The sequence below is a fragment of the Plectropomus leopardus genome, chromosome 20 (assembly GCF_026936395.1).
Source record: "Plectropomus leopardus strain MGB_pleo_1.0 chromosome 20, ASM2693639v1, whole genome shotgun sequence".
Classification (NCBI taxonomy): domain Eukaryota; kingdom Metazoa; phylum Chordata; class Actinopteri; order Perciformes; family Serranidae; genus Plectropomus; species Plectropomus leopardus.
In genome coordinates this window covers 6,306,137-6,325,395 of record NC_142195.1, presented here as the reverse complement: position 1 = coordinate 6,325,395, position 19,259 = coordinate 6,306,137, and the positions used below count along the sequence as shown (strand labels likewise).

Below are 19,259 nucleotides of genomic sequence, written 5' to 3'. Positions count from 1 at the left end.
AAAAATAATGTAAATGCATCTTAAAATGAAAAACTGATCAAGCTCCTTTTTGTCAGATTTAGGTAAACCCTCTGTTCTTCAGCTCTGGTCAGTAAAGACTTCTGGATTTATAGTTGAACCCTAAACAAGTGGCCTATCCAATATGAACATTATATCATTGATGTATAATGATTTATACTTACGGAGCAGTGTGCCTGGGTCTACTCTGCAATTACACCTCCAAAGCGCTAGTTTGCAGTGAGGTTTCTGCAGTGCTGTTATTTCGACTAATACTCCCAAAAAACAAATAAATTATGGCTTAATAGCAAAAACACTGCAACTTAAATACAAAATTCCACTTCATCAAAACTCACAAGGTTTACCGACAAAACAAGTTTCTTACATTTAAACTTATTCTCCATATATACGACATGCTAACACTATTAGCATAAGCATATACCTTTTACATTGTATAAATTAACCTAGCTGCAAACATAGTTCTCCTCGACTCATATGAAGCAGGAACAACAGTAACATTTACCAAAGGTAACATTGCAAAGTTCAGCTCCACTGCAACTCACAAGGTTTACCAACAAAAAGTTTCTCATATTGTACACATTTTTACCATATATACAAAATAAGCTTTCCACACATTCTGTTTTTTTGTGGTAGCTAAATAGGTTTTCTGTTTCTGGAGCTGGATTGCTCTTTGCAAAAACTGTTCTTTGGTTATTCACTGCACACACTCGGAGCGCAGAGTGTACTTTGGACACAGATGGAGCAGCAGAACATCATGCGCATTGAAAGTAAAACTTATCAGTTATTCTGCTGGGTCTTAAAGTTTGCATTAATATTGTGGGAGACACTGACCATGCTTATGTTATTACCCTAAGCTTCAACACTTCCCAGTGCATAAATTAGCCTAGCTACTGACAGAGTTTTCTTTTACTCATGTGAAGCCAGGAACAACAGCAACATTCTACAAAGGTAACGTTACATAATTTGGCCCCATTATGACTCACAAGGTTCACTTGGTACAGGTACACTTTCTTTTTTGTTTGATGCGTTTTCCTCATATATACAACATGCTCACAAAATTGGCATGAGCCTATTTCCCATAGCAAAAATTGCCTCGCTGCTAGAGGACTTTCACTCTACTCAAATACATTCAGGATAAATCACACACAAGACTTAAGGAGTTATTTTGTGGGGGCTTTTGTCTTCACAATTTATTGTGTCTTACGCGTAAAATGAAAGTAAGCTCTGTTTCCACTAAGGGACTCAGAGAGATTGACTACTCTATCAGCACCTATTCATTTCAAAAGAACAACTACCATTGGGGAAACACTGACAGTCACCTCATCAATCACTCCGAAAAATTGTGTAAATTAATCACTCACTTACAGCTTTGCATTCTGTGGTCCATTCAAAAATTTGAAATGTGAAAACAAACAGTTTAAAGCACATAAGTCAACATAAGTCATGATAAAATCTCATCTCATAATTAAATCTGTGCTCTATCTTACTTAAACTATGCTTTGAGTTGATTCCTTTCGACCACCACCCTGTAATTTACTCTCTCATTAGAAACCACGTCCACCTTCCAGCTCATTCCCCCTCTCAGGGTATAAGATGCACAGCAGCAGAGAGCAGACAGATTGAGACTCTGGTCTCTATGTTGCATATTGAGTCGTAAAACGTTACTCGGCATTTGCAATTCAAACACAATGATGCTTCCTCCGTTTTACGTTTTAATCAATATTTCCTTTCAGCAGCGTTTTTGCTGACAAGTCAGAGGGCTGATCAGCTGAGTAAGATGTAGGACCACAGCATCAAATGATGATAAATATCACAACACGTGTATCTGATCTGCATAAGTGTCTTGTCTCCTTTGACTAATAGCATTTACTTTAATTGTTTTGTTTTCCACAGTAACTGGTGCAGACAAAACTTGTGGCTGTTACCCGAAACAAATGTTTGTTCCCATGACAACAGGCAGCTAAAACATCAGCCCTTCTCGGTGGTCAGATGATGAGAGTTTTCATCACTCCGACATGGACTCTCCCTTGTTTACATCAGGGACACGTCACGTAACACGTCTGAGGTAATGACAGGGAAGCCGAGCTTCTAACTTTACGGGCCACAGCAACAAGCCCCTAACAGAGAGCTGCATTAAATGGTACATGAAAATACTTTTTATGGTTTCCTGGCTCAAAGCAGAAAATGCCTGACTAGTTGGGCAGACCACAATGCAGCTTGAAGGAGTTACAGAAAATGAACAAACACGGGAGATTCTGAAAGTTAATTGTGAGCATATTTTTGTTTTTTGAAAAATTAACCTGACAACTAGCAAACCCAAGCCAAAAGACACTTGCACTAATTTTCACGTTTTTTAAGATTTTAAGACAATGATACTCAATTTATGTCCCGCAGGGCAAAATCTGGTCCCCTAATGGATTGCGGGTGCCCCCTCAGCCAATTCACAATAAGAAGAAAGTGATTCATACTGGGAATTGTTTTTTGTAGTTTCAGTATTCATAAGGTGCCAGAATGCATAAAACAGCATCAAAATAGAGCTTGTTTATCAAAAATGTGCAAGTGAAGGATCCCCGTATCCCCCTGACAGAGGTCCTAGCTAAGTCATCAATGTCCTAAAATCCAAGAAATGTTCTAAAATCTGAGAAATGTCCCTACATCCTAGAAAACCTTCTAAAATCTTAGAAAAATCTTAAAATCCTAGGAATGTCCTAAAATCTGAGAAATGTCCTTATATCTTAGAAACCTCCGAAAATCCTAGAAATGTCCTTAAAATCCAAGAAAAGTCCCACAGTCCTAGAAACATCCTAAAATCTAAGAAATGTCCTAAAATCCTAGAAACATCCAAAAGTCTGAAAAACATTCTAAAATCCTAGCAATGTCCTACAATCCGAAAAATCAGCTAGAGTCCAAGATACCTCCTAAAATGCTAGAAACATCCTAAAGACCGAAAAATGTCCTAAAATCTTTAAAACATCCTGAATTCCGAGAAACGTCCTTAAAATCCTAGAAATGTACCTAGAATCTAATAAACAATCTAAAGTCTTAGAAATTTCCTAAAATGCTAGTAATGTCCAAAAATCCAAGAAATGTCCCAAAATCCTTTAAATGTGTGTGTGTGTGCGTGTGTGTGTGTGTGTGTGTGTGACAGACTGCCTGAAAAAAGTAGGGACGAGGTGTTAAACCCCACAGGTCTGAGACATTCCTGAGGACCAAACTGTGAGAGTGTGTGTGTGTGTGTGTGTGTGTGTGTGTGTGTGTGTGTGTGTGTGTGTGTGTGTGTGTGTTGGCATGTTTATGCACATGTCCTTACAAGTGTCTTTGTGTGAGTATATCTCTTCTTATGGCATTTGGGTTGTGTTTGTGTTTGTGTTTGTGTGTGTGTGTGTGTGTGTGTGTGTGTGTGCGCGTGTCACAGGAAAAGACGAGCTAAGAGGGTGAATGTTTGCTTGTCGGCCAGTGTTTGACGGAGGTGTCGAACCCCCCGGGGGCTAATGGCGACACACAGCTGTGGCAATCTACCCAAACACCTCTCAGGAATTCACAGAGGTGGATTACGAGGACAGATGAAGGAAGTGGAGAACAACACCATCAAAAAGCTGCTGCGAGATCTTCCTGGCTTCCTCAGCATTTTTGAGAAGAAAAACAAAGTGCCTGCTTTTTGTTCACTTCAATTTGAGTGGCTCAAAAGTGTGTGGGTGATTGTACCTCTGTGTGTGTGTGTTTGTGTGACACTCTGGATCATTATCATGTGGCTCTAACTCGTTTCGATATGAAGTTAGGGAATTCAGAAGCAGGGTGTGATATTTAGCCAGGCGGTGTTAAACCAGCACAAAGTGATTCCCGTAACAGCTATGAGAGGGTGTCTTTGATTGAACAGAGCTGTAGGAATGTCTGGACATTTCATGAAATGTTCAAAAACAACATGTCTGGAAATGTAAAGGTGTCTCAGGCATGGAAACTAAGATTAAAAAAATACCCACGTCACCAAAAATGATTAGCTGATAGACTCACATAAAATTTTTTAACTAATATGCAAAGCTAAAATTTTTGACAAATAATTTTGATGATAAAAACCTCAACATTTTGCGTTTTAAATGTATCTTTAATTTAAGTTTGTTTGCAGATGTTTTTGACACACTCGAAATTAGGGGTCGACAGATTATCATCCTGGCTGATTATCGGGGCTGATATTCGGCATTTTGCCGATTATCTGCATAGGCATTTTATTTCAATGATCACCGATAAAATTAATTGATTATAAAGTGCAAAGAAAGTGTCAGCATGGGAGGAAATTTTACATAGTAAAACCTCAGGGAGCTATTTTTATTTATAAATCTTTATTTAAATTTTCACTTTACAAAAAAAAGTTGTGTTTGATGTTGAAAGTTTCAGTTTTTATTAAAAAAAAAATTAAAAAATTTTTTTGTTAGGTCTAAATATTGACAGAAAGACTGTCATTTTAATTGTAAATGCATACCGGTTCGGTTATCAACTACTTATAATAGGTATCCGTATCGGCCCTGAAAAAACAATACTGGTCGACCCCTAATTGAAATATATCTCAATATATCAGCATTATGCCATTGGCTTGAAATGAGAATGTACTCCCTGTGCCAGTGGATTCCACAAATAAAACACATGTGAAAGGATGTGTGCATTTTTCCGCATATGTTTGTGCATGTGTGTCAGTGCATAGATTGATTACATTAAGCAGGTGGTATTCCTCCTCTGGGAGAGTGCGCAAGTGAATAAAAGAAAGATTTTTATATGAAGCTGTAAACAGGTTGGAGCATAATTTAAGTGCATACAGAACTAACTTGAGGTCAGACCAGTACATGAAAATGTAATGCGGATCTCTTTTTTACAAACGGGTCAATGACAGATTAAGTGGCCGACCACAGAGAAGCTTGTGATATCACAGGTCTTCAGATGTGGTTTAAAAGGGTCCCTCGTGAGACAGCTTTGTGTTGGGAAATGTAGGTCTTTACTGTAAAAAGGCTATTAGTGTCTGCTCACTGGATTTGTACTGAAACCAACTCCCGCTCTCATTTTTCCTAATTCATTTTGTTTTCTTTTCCAATCACACAACTGATTGATGTAAGAACAATTACCACGGCCCAGGCTACCACCCAAGCAGCCTCTGTGCCGGCGGCTTCACTAATGAATGTAATTTAAGTGTTATAGAGGATGGGGTTTCATATTGGTGATGGATGATGGTGTTCGGAGGCCTTTTTTGTGTTGTGGTGGAGGTGTATTAATCATTATTAATGACGTCTTAAATGCTTTTCCTATACGCCCAGGTGATTTAGACTCCTGGGTGGACAGTGTGCGTTACACTGAGGGACCTGCTGCTGCTATTCATAATGAAGCACTTACTCAACCTGCTGCCGAGAGACTTCAAGGTCACGGGAAGCTATTATAGTCAGGGTCAAGCTGTTTACAGGCACACTCATGAGCAAACACAAATATATATGTGGCTAAATGCACATTCAAAGACATACAATAACGCTGTGATATGGCAGTGTACATTTATGCATATAGAGTAAAATTAACACAACTGTCAGATGACAACGCTGAAATTGGACGATTCTGCAAAATCCAAAGTTGACTCACTTTCTACAGGATCTGCACGACAACTATGGTATTGTCAGCGCAAATGTTTAATATTTAGGAAAAACTCTTATTTTTTTTCTGACGGATGGTATGGAATAAGAAAACTTATAGTACTGAGCATCTAGAATACAGTTAGCATAGCTTAGCATAAAGACTGGAAATCAACAAGTTATATTTAGTTTGGTTAATGTGTATAAAAATTACAGTGTAAGAACTTGCAGTTTTGCAGTGGATTGTGTCCTCGATTATTTCCTTGCTCTGAGCAGATGCAAGCCAACCAGACTCCAAAAAGCTACTGTGCCTGGCCAAAAAATAGTCTGGCACTTTACTCACCATAAAACGTCTAACTGTTGTTTTAAATCTTCCGTTTTTGTACGAATTAAACAAACACATTTTGTTACCTTCAGATCAAGCCAGACAACAATTTTTCCCTCTAACAGTTTCTGTTCTCTAAGCTAAGCTAAGCTAAGCTAAAATAAGCGCAGTGTAGAATAGTGTCTGCTGGCTGTATGAGAGTGATATCAATCTTTAAGCTGTGATTAGTCCCCTTAGAGGCATCACAATTCCTCCTGGGGACCCCGGTGGGAAAAAGTTCTCACATACTATTAGTTCAGTAAAAGTTGATAGTGAATTCAGTAAAAGTAATTTCAGTAAAACATTAGAAACAGGGCAGCTGACAAAAGTTTAGCTCAAAATAGCACACCACATTGCTCGTGGCCAGTTAGGAGACCTCTTTTGTCAGCTTCATATCTAAAATGATGCCATACTGTTGCAGTCTGATTTTTTTTGGAAGACTCATGGCACATTTCCACTACATGGTACCGGCTCTGCTCTACTTTAGTTGCCTTTTTTGGTTTCCATTAGGAAAATGTACCTGGTACCACCTTTTTGGTACCTGCTCGCCTGGGGTTCCAAGAAAGGCTGACCGGGTACTACGAGGTACTAAAAGGTCATGTGAAACTCTGCAGACCACTGATTGGTCAGACAGAATTGTCACTAGCACGAACAGTCAAGCTATTACTCGCTATTTACATTCCATTTCTGAACATCTGTCTCCTTGTCTCCATTTAACTCCTGTATCTCTCCCTGCCGTGGCCATCTGTGTGTGAAGCGATGCTGCTACGTAGATTCCTACATTTACGTAGTCACCTGAACTTCTCATTATCTGACAGAAGGGACAGAGAGAGAGAGGAAATGTTACCGCTGGGTATTAGTAGAATGTTTTTCGCAGTAAATGCCGTGCACTTTATGCATGTGACATGTTTTAGTAGTGGTGCGCACAGGAAAATGGGGCTCCCCTGAAAGTCACCCTGTAATTCTAACCCTGTGTGTATGTGTGTGTTGTGTTGAAACTGACGTCACAGCAATGTTGCACGGCGTCGTTACAACGACCAGCTACACCTAGGCAGCACTATCTTCTAATGGAAAAGTAGAGTAGAGTAGAGCTGGTACCGTGTAGTGGAAACGCGCCATCAATTTGTCATGTCTAGACGGTCACCCCAAAAAACATATGAACTTTCTAGCAAACAAACACAACTTACATCGCTCATCCACCTCTACTTAAATTCGATGTAGTTCATGTTGCCGCTAGGCAGTAACTTGCCTATGGCCTGTAGGACACTGTGAGTCCGTTCATAAACAAATATGATAATTTGTTAATCACATTGTCAAATTGCTTATTACTAATACAATACCAGTTGGATTTAGTGCCATGATGCTGTTGACAGAGTTTGCTGATATAGGTTACTTTTAAATTTGCCATAACAATGTCAGCTCAACCAGTTTGCAACAAATCCAATGAAGTTCATTTAACACACCAAACCAGACTGTCAAATCTGTAAATCAATCCAATTCTAACACAGACACACCAGTGCACATGTATGCTCTCAATGGTGTAGGCCACTTGCGCAGGCACCAGTGTTGAGACTACGTGCAACTACTAATATACACCCTCATCCACTACCCAACCTCCTTATCCGTACCTTCCACCTCATTACATACTATGTGGTGCATACTACCTCCTACAGTGACAGTGAATATTGAAAGTATATACAAATCATAAGGTGCAGAGCTGTCCAGTAAGAACATAATGTCTAGGAAGCTGGGTTGTTGTTAAATTAATAGCATTTTTGTTCTTGACATGTATGGCGCTGACAGGAATTACAGATTGCTGATGTTTTCATGTATTGTGCTTATTTCTGACATGAAGATGACAGAGCATCATGCACAAAGCCTTTATATTCTTTAAAATGCTCTGCATCTCACAGATGGCATATACAGTCAAACACTTTCTTAACCACATATACAGACAGAGCATGACAGAGAGGGAGAGAGAAGCACTTCTCATAATAAGAAGATAGTGGAGTCTTCAAAGTAAGCTTTCATACAGAATGTCACTTTATTAGCTCCGCTTGAGTCAATAAGGCGCATGATTTAATGCACACTGGCAAAAAGCAGCGAACCCAAACACAGCTAGAAGCATCATGAAAGACTGTTTGATTTGAACCCAATCAACAGACACATCAGTGACTTCCTCCATTGCTTATGCTTAGCAAGAAGTTGGTGTTTTCTGGAAAAATGTAATTACCTCGACTTGAAAGGCAACATCAATCTGTCCTCTTTACAAGGAGAAGCATGGGTTCGGTTCGAAATGCCACAAAACACAGCAGCACCTCATCCAAAATATCCCTAATTTCTAGTTTTGCACAAATAAATACCACAAAGGAAAAAGAAGAGGCAGATTCATAGTTTGGCAATTAAGTGAAGGCAATAAAAAAACACATTTTCTCAGGTTTATAGTTAGATTAAAGGTTGGTTAAGGTTAAAATGAAAAAAAGGTTAGACCAAAGACTTCACATGGAGTCTGGGCTCCTGGGACTTGATCTTAACATCAAGAAGACTCAGATTTTACTCTAACCAGAACCCGGCGAACCATTACAAGCCCCCACAATTTATGTGACAACAACATCTTGGAGAATGTGGATCACTTTGCCTACCCTGGCAATCTTCTTTCCATAATGCTGAGATTTACCAACCTACAGGGTGAGCCACTGGAGTTTTAGCTAGGCTGAGGAAGAATGAGGACTGGGACATCCCCACCAAAACCTTACTCTTCATCTACCAAGCTGTAGTTCTGCTTTCTCTTCTCTATGGGGGCAAAAGTTGGACACCTTTAGCAGACGAATGAAATCCCTGAAGCAGTGCCACTACTAATGCCTCTGTAAGATCCTTAGGATCAGCTGGAAAGATAGGCGAACTAACATCAGCAGCTTGGAGGAAGCCATCTTTCCCAGTATTGCAACAACCATTAAATGGCACCAGTTACGTTGAATGGGCCATTCACACACATGCAAAGTACTTGTTTTCTGAAACAGATGCTTTAATCCCCCCAAAGAAAGTGCAGCTGAACACTTTGCCTGACTTGGCAGTCTTATATCCACAAAAGCTGTCATTGATGACAAGATCCACTGTAAAGGGTGTGCCATTAGGGCTTTTGCATACGTCATCCCCTGATGCCGGCAGCTTCCTCATCATGAAGGGCAGATAGCCAGTTATGTTAGAATCAAGTTAGAATGAATTAACGTTACACAATTTATGTCATAAATACCGATAGCATCACCATTTGTCGTGGAGCTTATCGGAGCTACCCAATCACATACCGGTACCAGTCAATACCGGTTTGCAATACCCATCCCTACTTGGCGGTTGTCATTCAACAAGGGCTGTCACTAATGAGATTCATAATTGTTAAGGGTGTGCTATTGAACTTTTACTAATGACATCAAGACCAAGACCAAATTCTTCGTCTATCAAGCGGCAGTTCTGGCTTCACTGCTTTATTGGGCCAAAACCACCACCAGTGCCTCTGTAAGATCCTTAGGATCAGTTAGGAAGATAGGTGACCTAATGTCAGCGGAGGAGGCAAACATCCCCAGTATCACCACAACTGTCACCCAGTACCAGTTACAATGGAAAGGCCGTGTCATACACATGTTAAGTGGTATAAAGACCCACCTGAGAAAGTGCAGCTTCAATCTCAACAACTTGAAGGAAGTGGCTTTCAACATAATCCAATGAAGCAGGATGGTACAAAAGGCACAGCACAGCAAAAAAAAAGGCCCTCCACCGTGCTGCAGAAGAAAAGAAGCAACAAAGAAAGTAGTAGATCAAGGATTCTACAACCACCTGAAGATGATGATGACTATAGTTAGTCATACTGGCAGCTACTACTGACTGAAGCTACCAGTGTGTTGTTGAAAGTGCTGATTGGAAGACGATGAAGATTAAGTGTTGGAGAGGTCAAAAAATACATCAAAAACAAGATAATTCTTAACAAATACAACGCAGTCCATTACATACAGCGTCGCTGCCTGAATACTGTAATTAACTAAATCAGACAAACAGCAATATTTATTGTGAAACAGTAAACTACATCTTTAAAGTCAAACAACTCAGAGACATAGGTGTGAGAGCACTAATGACTTTTATGCGTATGAATGAAGCTGTCTCTGTTGCGTTCGTGTTGGTGTGGTGCTCAGCATACTGTGATAACAGTGAGGTTTTCCATGTTCTGACCTTTGAGAGTACAGCCTGCAGCCTTTTAGCCATTTTCAAATGCAGGACCATTAACAGGAACCTATGAAAACCTGGCAAAGTGAAAAAGGAATTGTTAGTTTCTTATTGTAGTCCATGGAGCTCCTTATGATTTGAGACAATTTGGTTGAAATAGTCCCAGGATATAAGTACAGGCCGCTGCATGCTGCTATAAAGATGGAGGACAAATTGGAGACAATTTTCACAGCAAAACACTGGGCCACAAAGTCACACAGACATTATTTAAAGCCCCTGAAAACTCAGTTTTACATCTTCAAGGGACACTCAACCCAAATACATCAAACTTCAAGTTTTTTTTTGTTTTGTTTTGTTTTAATCTTGTGTGTCTCTTTTTATCATTCTGTGTCCCCTCTCTAAATTTTTGTGCGTGCATGAATGCCCCACAGACAAAACTTAAGTAAGTCTTAAGTTCTTTATTCCTACAACAGCAGTTTTAAGAGTTTGAGTTGAAGGGTGGAGAACTGATGTCAATCTTTTTTGAGATGATCAGATCAATTGTTGAGAGGAGCAGCAGTCAACAATCAAGTTTTACCCTCACTGATGTTCTGCTGCTCCGTCTGTGCCCAGAGTATGTTCTGTGCTTCGAGAGTGGGTGCAATAATTTTAAGATATTTTTAGGCTTTTTTGCCTTTAATTGATAGGACAGTACAAGTGTGAAAGGGGGAGAGAGAGAGGGGATGACATGCAACAAAGGGCCAAGGCCGGAGCCGAACTCGCAACCACTGCGGCAAGAACACAGCCTCTATACATGGGGTGCCAGCTCTATTCACTGAGCCACCAGGCGCCCCTAGTTTGTTTTTTTTTCCAACATCGCTCCAAATGAACAACCCAGCTCCAAGAATATTAAATCAGTATGTGTATGCAGATGTTTTCATTGTGGTGGACCGTCACAAATAAAAGAATGTGTGGGAAACTCTGATTATTTTTTGGAGTATGACACTAAAAACTTCTATCTACCATCACAGAAAAGATGCTTGATGCACTGAGTAAGAATAGTCAGAGTTAACAATACCAAGTGTACTATGTTCAATGTATAATGTGCCTCCTTCATAGAAACCTATTATTTCCGTTTTTGTGTTTTGACCTCATTTATCGCATTAAAAAAAATTCTGCAAAAGTTAACAAAAAACGAGTGAAGTGGTTGTGTATAATAATTTAAGTATTTTTGTAGGGCTGTATTGATTTAACATTTTACACACCTAAACATTAAAGTTGTAGAAACAGAAAACAAATAAGAAAATGATCAATTGTATGTGAATGTGAGAGACTCATCTTTACCTTTATGTATGTACCAAGTCTGCTGCCCTATCAGGGACCCTCTTTCTCTCAGAACCCTCTATCCATCAGGTCCAGTAAGCTTTCTCTGCTCCACATTGTCTGCCTCCTGAGATGAATAACATTTCCTGATAAACAAACATCTCAACATCGAGAATGGAAACAGCCTGTGAGTGCATGGCAAAAGGGGTGAGAGGGAGACTGATAAATAGCTGTTGCACGTACAACCACTTCTGGGTGACCCCAAAGGTCAGGAGGGTGAGACCCTATTTAACTCTGACTGCATTCGGAACTGTAATATTGCGGTGAGCCTTCCTCTTTTTACATGGGAAACAGATACTGAGGGCTGATTGAAACTGGAATATAGATTAGATGCTTAAAACAGAGACCCTTGGGAGCCCTGAGAAGCAAGGTTGATGTTGCAGGTAGGTAGCCCTTGAGCTTATGAAACAGAATCCTTCCAGTGCCACTGCACTATTCCATAATGTTCTACAGTGGATATTTGTAGTCAGTTAACGCAGAAGGTAAAACATTTTGTTAAAGCTATATGCTGAACTTTCAATGCCATTTGTATCTTGCACCAAGTGCTTCATTCTGCATGGTTTCCTAACTCTCAAAAGAGGATAACTTAGCCATAAAATTCTCTCTTCCTCTCTCTTTCTCTTTCCTTTTTTGTCATTATTGTAACTCAACTGTTATTTACGACATCTATTGCACGTCTGTCCGTCCTAGAAGAAGGATCCCTCATCCTCTGCCACTCTTCCTGAGGTTTCTACCTATTTTCTTCCTGCCGTTTCAGGGATTGTTTTTGGGGAGTTTTTCCTTAGTCAATGTGAGGGCAGAGGGATGTTGTATGCTGTAAAGCCCCCTGAGGCAAACCGTGTTTTGTGATAATGGGCTCTATAAATAAAATTGACTTGACTTGACTAAAGTTTATCTCCTACAAAGGGGATAGTTACTCCTAGTTTGGAGATAAACTTGGATTTTGGCCAACATCGTCCTCTAGGCAATGTAGTATAAAGAGCAGCTAAGACTGCTTAGATTGAGAGTAAGGTTGATGGGTCAAACAAACACAAGACTTTCACTGATGAGACCAGCGTTTGTATCTTATGTGAAACTGTAGGTCAAGTTATTTTAACAACATAACATAGTACAACGAAGTATGTGACATGTCTCGTATGTGATGTGACATACATCATACATGATATGAGATATGTCAGCTGAGATACATTACATTAGTAATAAAGATACTTATTTAAGCCAAACCGCGACCGTTTTGCTTCACAATAACCAGGTGATTGACACTGCCATCGATAACAATAATATATGTTATTATGTCGTAAGGCGGTAGGGGCGCTAATTTAGGAAACACTCCTGAGGGTTGTATTAATCCAGTCAGCCCTGAACGGATCGACAGATCAATTATTCACCTCCAGAGTCACAAACAGCTGCTGAGGAAAAAGAGCTCATGGAGAGCTCTGCCTGCACTGCATTCACAAACCATCAAAAACCTCCAGATTTAGAAAGGGGGCACAGAATGACACAAAGGGAGACACACAAAAAAAACAAACAAACTTTAAAAAAAAGACAACATAACTTTGCTGATTTGAATTTAGTTTTGAAATGTTAGAAAACTCTTCGGAGAGTGCTCCTTTGTGCAGTAAGATGTTATCATTTCAGAGCAGAAATAGCTCCAGGTCCCTGAAGCCTCGCTTCCATGAACCTTCAGAGTTTGAGCTGAAAGCTTTCTCCAGCGCATGTATTTATTCATCGTGCCTGTCAAACAAAGCAGGTGAACAGACCTGCTCCTCCTCTGAGTGAACCAACCTCCATAATAAAACCACAGAGAGAGAAAGACATTAAGAGAGATGAATACAGCACAGCACAGCTTGAAGGTCACCCAGAAGCAGGTGACTCCTACGCTTCCCTGGTCTGTCCCGAAAAAGGTCATCCTTTTACTCTTTGTGTCGTGCAGTCTGAGCTTCCCTATCTGGGGGTCTCGCTTCTCTCCCTTCTCTCACCTTTTTGAATGACAATCCATTACATTTTCTTCTCTGCGGTCTTATCATAACCAGCTCAACCTCTGACCCTGGATTTTTCAAGTTCCCCTGACAGCAAAGGCAGTGACCACTGATGTGGAAAATACTGTCATATTTCAGCAGAGTTTCTGAGAAACGAAAGTGTGAAATAAGCTCAGAGGATGATTCATTTAGTGATGCAGCTTCGACTACTGGCAGACTTGAGTGAGTCACCCTGTGAGAGCTGACAGATTTGGTGACATCATGAACTGACCCGTCATTTCGAACTCTATTTGCTTTTCTCTCTCGTATGAGAGTCTCATTGGGAATGGGTGACCGCATACTGTTAATAATTCAGCAGCAAAATAAAAGCCATATTGCAGCAAATTGCCTCACTGCACCATCCACCCTCATTGCTGGAATCTTGATAATAAAGTCACGGGTTAGATCAGTTTAAGAGTGCAACTATAAAGAAAAACATTACATCATCAATTAAAGGGCTTGTGGTTTGTATTATACACATTTTCCATATAAATGTGTTTGACTAGCTTCTGGCACGTACAGTAAGCACGACACTGGTAACAAAGTTGACTTGTTTTCTGTAATTACAAACTGAATTTTTAATCAAAACTAAGGTCAATTTTAAGGCTTAAAGTATCTAGTTTTCTTGCTCCTATGAGATCACTGTTTGAAAAATCTTTTAACTATATATCTATCTAAAATAAACTCCATAATAGTCAAAACATTCTCTTGTTTTGCAGCATACGGCTTCTGTCTGACCTTCCCATAACTGCATATACTTTTCTGTGGAACTCATTTTTTGCATAGCCCTGTATATATCAATCAGAAAGAAAAATGTTTGAAATCTTGTGAACCTAATATCGCAAGAACGCCATGAATTTTTTCAATTTTAGCATAAACATCTACTTGGACTTGAGGATAAACTGATTCGATTTTGGTGGTCATAGGTCAAAGGCCAAGGTAACTATGAACTTATCTGTCTCATTCTTGTGAATAAGATACCTCAAGAGAATTTCTTCAAATTTGACACACACGTTCACTAAATTTTAAAAATGACCTGATTAGAAATTGGTGGTCAAAGCTCAAGATCACTTTGACCTTGCATCTCTGTTATTTTCATGAAAGCAATATCTGAAGAACACCTTGAGGGAGTTTTATCAAATTTGGACTTCACTCAAGAGTGAAACAATTATACTTTGGTGGTCAAAGGTCAGAGGTCAAGGTCACTATGACCTAATAAAACACGATTTTTGCCATAAATCAAGAATTCATACATTCACATTTCACACAAATGTCTTATAGGATATAACAATGCTAATAATTTATACCCAAATAAGAAAAGTTATGACATCATGATGTTCTGTTAAAAAAAAAAATCTTGCCATTACTCAATGTCAAATTTCATAAACGGAAAGAGAGACATTTAGTCTGACTGACTGGTGCACATGTAGCGGTCCTTGTACTCCTCTTGCGTTGTGTATTTAATGACAAGGCAGACTTTTTCACCGTTGGCACACTCGCCGTTTATTTCTCATCTGGACTGACCTGGCATGGAAATTTAACACACAGTCAGTCCAGTTCGCCCTATACACACACATACACGGCTGCAAGAAGTAAAATGAAAAGAAAGTGCAAGTTAGCTAACATGTGTAACTTTAGCCATTTGTAAACAGAAATAAAAGACAAATATCGTCAACTTTTTAAAAAAAGGCTCGACCGTACGGGAGCTTTATGATTCAAAATACAACTTAAACCACTCCTTAATATTAAAATGAAAGTAATTAATATAAAACAAAGACAGAGCTCATACTCATGCACCTACCCCGGAGGCAGCGAGGTCCGACTGTTGCTACCCCCCGGGGTGCACGACCCTAAACCACAGGGGTGCTGCCTTTACTTACAATAGGAGACCCCAGTTCCCGTGTTTTGTAGTGTGTTTTATATGGCAAGTGGGATCACATTATCTCTTAACTCCGTTACACACAGAAAAGGCAACTGCAAGGTGGTAATTCTACTTTTGTTCATTAGTATGGTTTATTGACTTTCATTTTTAGATCAGGTTGTGCAGATTTTTAGGGATATGAAGCATTTGACGATACTCCAAGCAACGGCATCACAACAAGCAAAAATACCTATGTAGGCACTGGCGAGCCACTTGTATTGCAGAGTTTAAATGGTTAAAACCATTTTTAAAGCTGTAAATGTGGCGGTTGGGAGGATTTATACATGTAATTGCTGAAAACTTAATTCAGGCCGTTTCACAGCACTCATTTTGAAATCCACTCCTTGTGTGAACTGCACACGAGCTGTTTTACTAGCGAACCACAGTGACAACCATGATAAATAAAAGAAACCACGCTGCAGCAGCTGGCTGCATGTGGAACAACCTTCAGAGGAGAATGAGAGGATCATTTCTTGTGCTTTCTGAGACCTCTGGCCAGATGGCAGAATGGAGTTGTCAAGAGCTAATACAAAAGTAGAATTAAATAGATAAATCTCTGGTCTCGGCCATTACTGATAGTAAGATGCTCTGAGCTGTGCCGTGGAGGTCGATAATAGCTTGAACTACGGCCATGATACCTCCGCTTCGAGGGCTGTCTCTCAGAGGCAGCAGGTTTTCCGAGGATTCCTGTGATGTTTCTGAACGCATCACTTTGTTCATTTAACCTCAACAAAGACCCACGTATGCAGCATAATGTACAGCCTTCTTTCTCAGAGGCAATTAAAAAAATAATGTTCTCAAAACCCCAAAGAAAACACATCCATATTATCTCTCTCCTTCTCTGTCCGTCCCTGTAGCTACAGTGCAGACATGTGTGGGTGGTTATTGTTGGTTGATGGAGCTCATTTGAATATGCGGCTGCTGTTTCGTGTCTTTGGATTTATTCTCCAAACAACAACAGGGATATTTGTTTGCATCGAAGCCAGAATGAATTTGAGCAATCATACTGACAGGCGACTGTTTTCATTTTATTTCACAGCAGATAATGCACATTCAAGCGTTGACAATAACAAAACCTGTTCCTGCTGAATGCTTACTAATTATCTGCTCTACCTTCCCTTTTGTAATCCACATCTTTCTTTTGTGTGGCTTTTGAGAGGTTGCAGAACTGCAGTATACTGTAGGGTGGAACAGCATGCTGTGTATTGTACTGTTCTGATATAATACATGTGAGGAATTCAACAACTCACTGCCTGTTTATGCAAACTCTGTTGAACAATGCAGTGACCTGAGAGTTCGGGTTGTTACATTGTGAAGTGCTGCTGTTGTTTTGTGTTAAATATCCTGCTGAGAAACGACTGGAAATAGCCGAGGCAGAACCTGTTTCATCCTTTACACGGACACACGCACAATATTACTCTTTTGTGAAGAGAAATGTTATAGCAAATTGAAAGGTGAAAATGAATTCTATAATCATGTCTCTGCTGAAATATACTCAGTCAACATGCAATTTCTGCTCTGTATTTCATCTGAACTTTGATTACTTCTTGTTTTATAATAGACACTTATGTTTGCTCTGCAATACGCTGTAAATTGAGACTTTAAACACTTACTATCATTTTGTCAACACTGACAGCTATAAAGTTGATCAATGGTAATTTTCGCTTCTTTAAAAAGCAGCACATTGCATTGTGGGATTGTTAGCAGAAGGTAGTGCACTAGATAGTAAACAGGGGTTGATTTTGGACACAGCCACTGCATACACTGGCATGCACGCTCTGAATTGTACAGTTATTATTGTGTAGAACAAACGGGCACAAATAAGATTTTATGCTGCCTTGATTTGAAATGGAATATGTGCCATTAACATCACATGACTGCAGAAACTCTTAGGTGTTGACTTTGGCAGAATCTTTTGTGTCTCTATGTTTGTAATCATAATTTATGATCCGATTTATGAGTTATACAGCTTTCCTCACATTAGTAAATACAATCACTGTTGAACAAATACAGCTTTTAAATATTTTTTAAAATTAGATTATGACTGATATCCACCAAACGCAGACAAAATTGATATAATATTTTATAAAGAATACATTACGCTCCTTTTAGACTAGACAAGCTTAATGGCAGTATCTTTGTAATGTGTCAGAGATTGAGAATGCCTGGCGGGACTCTTCTACAGCTGCTCTGGAGGCTTTTTGAAAAATATGTCATTGCAACAATTTCTGAAAACTAGAAATATCATATTGACTTCAGTTCTTAAGTTTGGATACTAAGTGCTTACATGTGGAGTATTTTACTTTGCTTGTAAGCACTGCAGCTAAAGCACCCATATATATATATATATGTATACACATTTTGTTTACTTTTTCTGTTTGTTTTACACACAAAGTATCTATCTATCTATTTATCTATCTACAGCTAAAATAAAGAAGCTGCTGCTATAAAATAAAGGTACATAAATTACTGTTAAAAAAGTTTTTTAAAAAATGCTGTTATAATCTTAAATAAAGTATAAACCTAAATACAGCACTGTTATAGTAAAGTTTAATAAAGCATTGTTATATTTCAATCAAAGCACAAAGTGTTATCAGATGATGTAAACAAACTAAACGATTTAGCACGATATGAAACAATAGACTTTTTAAAATTTTTATCGTCAGGCAACATATTTCGTCATATCGCACAGCACTACTGCTGATAATTCTAGTCTCCTTCCAGTACATTTTATACTCTGTAAATTCCCAAAAGATATATCTATACAGAAAAAGGTGTGCCATGTCAGATAAATCGCCTTAAGTCGCTCTAGTCAGCGCTGGCTTAGGCTGAAGACCTTACATTTATAAAGAAAAAGAAAAAGAATCCGGGGATGTGTTGTTAGAGAGAAAGGTCAAGCAGCTTGCTCTTCATCTCTGCTTGATGCTAGCAGCTCAAGGCTGCATGCGCTAGAATGACACACCTGAATCTCCCACCTGACAACATCCAAACACAAGCAAACATGAACAGAGAAAAGTAACAGTAAACGTTTCCTGAAATGTGACCAAAGATACTTCTGTTGGCACATCGAAAGCTTATCAGCAGCAGGCCATTATGTTCAAGCTATTCAGGTAGAGTTCAGGTACATTCCTGCTCGGGGCAGAGAGCCCTGCGGCCACCATCTCTGTGCCAGCAGCCCAACAGGTTTGACTTTCCTCTCAGCCTCTCCTAACACGGAAAGCACTGCAGAAACCCGGCACACAGTCCAGTTTCTAAAGCAACTCCTCCTGAGAGCCATTCGCCTGCAGGCTTAATAAGAAAGCCTTTCATGTTTTATTCAACAGTCAGGTGTATTTCTGCAAACTTAAGGAAGAAAAACAAGTGTATTACAGTAAACCACTGAGAGCTGCTGTGCTATTTGACACAAAGTAAAGCCTTAACATTGGCGCTCTCGTCTCAAGCTCGGGGTTTACATGATCAGTTGCAGATCAGCAGAGCTTCGCTGAGCTTAGTGCAATTGTGTTAGACAGACCAAAAGTGGTTTCCTGTGTATTGACTCCTGACCTCAGACTTGTTCTTGTGTGGGTTTAATGCAACCTGTGTATTGTGCGAATGTTTGTAAGATCATAGATGGTTTTGTTGCTTTTGTTCATGTGTAGTGTGTATTTGTGTTTCATTTCAACAGAAAACAAAGGCGTCCTTTATAAGATGAGCCTAACCCAGATATATTGCATGAGTTTGTGTGTGCGTGTGTGTGTGTGTGGGTGTGTGTGTGTGTG

General features: G+C 39.4%; 1 long non-coding RNA gene across 2 annotated transcripts in view; it reads right to left on the bottom strand.

The window, feature by feature from the left end:
- LOC148186161 (uncharacterized) overlaps window positions 1-19,259 on the bottom strand; it is a 148,334-nt gene that overhangs the window by 107,200 nt on the left and 21,875 nt on the right. The window contains exons 2-3 of one of the 2 annotated variants that reach the window (XR_015775162.1): window positions 10,207-10,277; window positions 9,646-9,761 (exon numbers count right to left, since the gene is read on the bottom strand). The exons of the other annotated variant lie outside the window; for it this stretch is intronic. This is a non-coding gene — a long non-coding RNA (uncharacterized LOC148186161). The remainder of the gene's footprint in view (window positions 1-9,645; window positions 9,762-10,206; window positions 10,278-19,259) is intronic. 2 annotated transcript variants of the gene reach the window in all.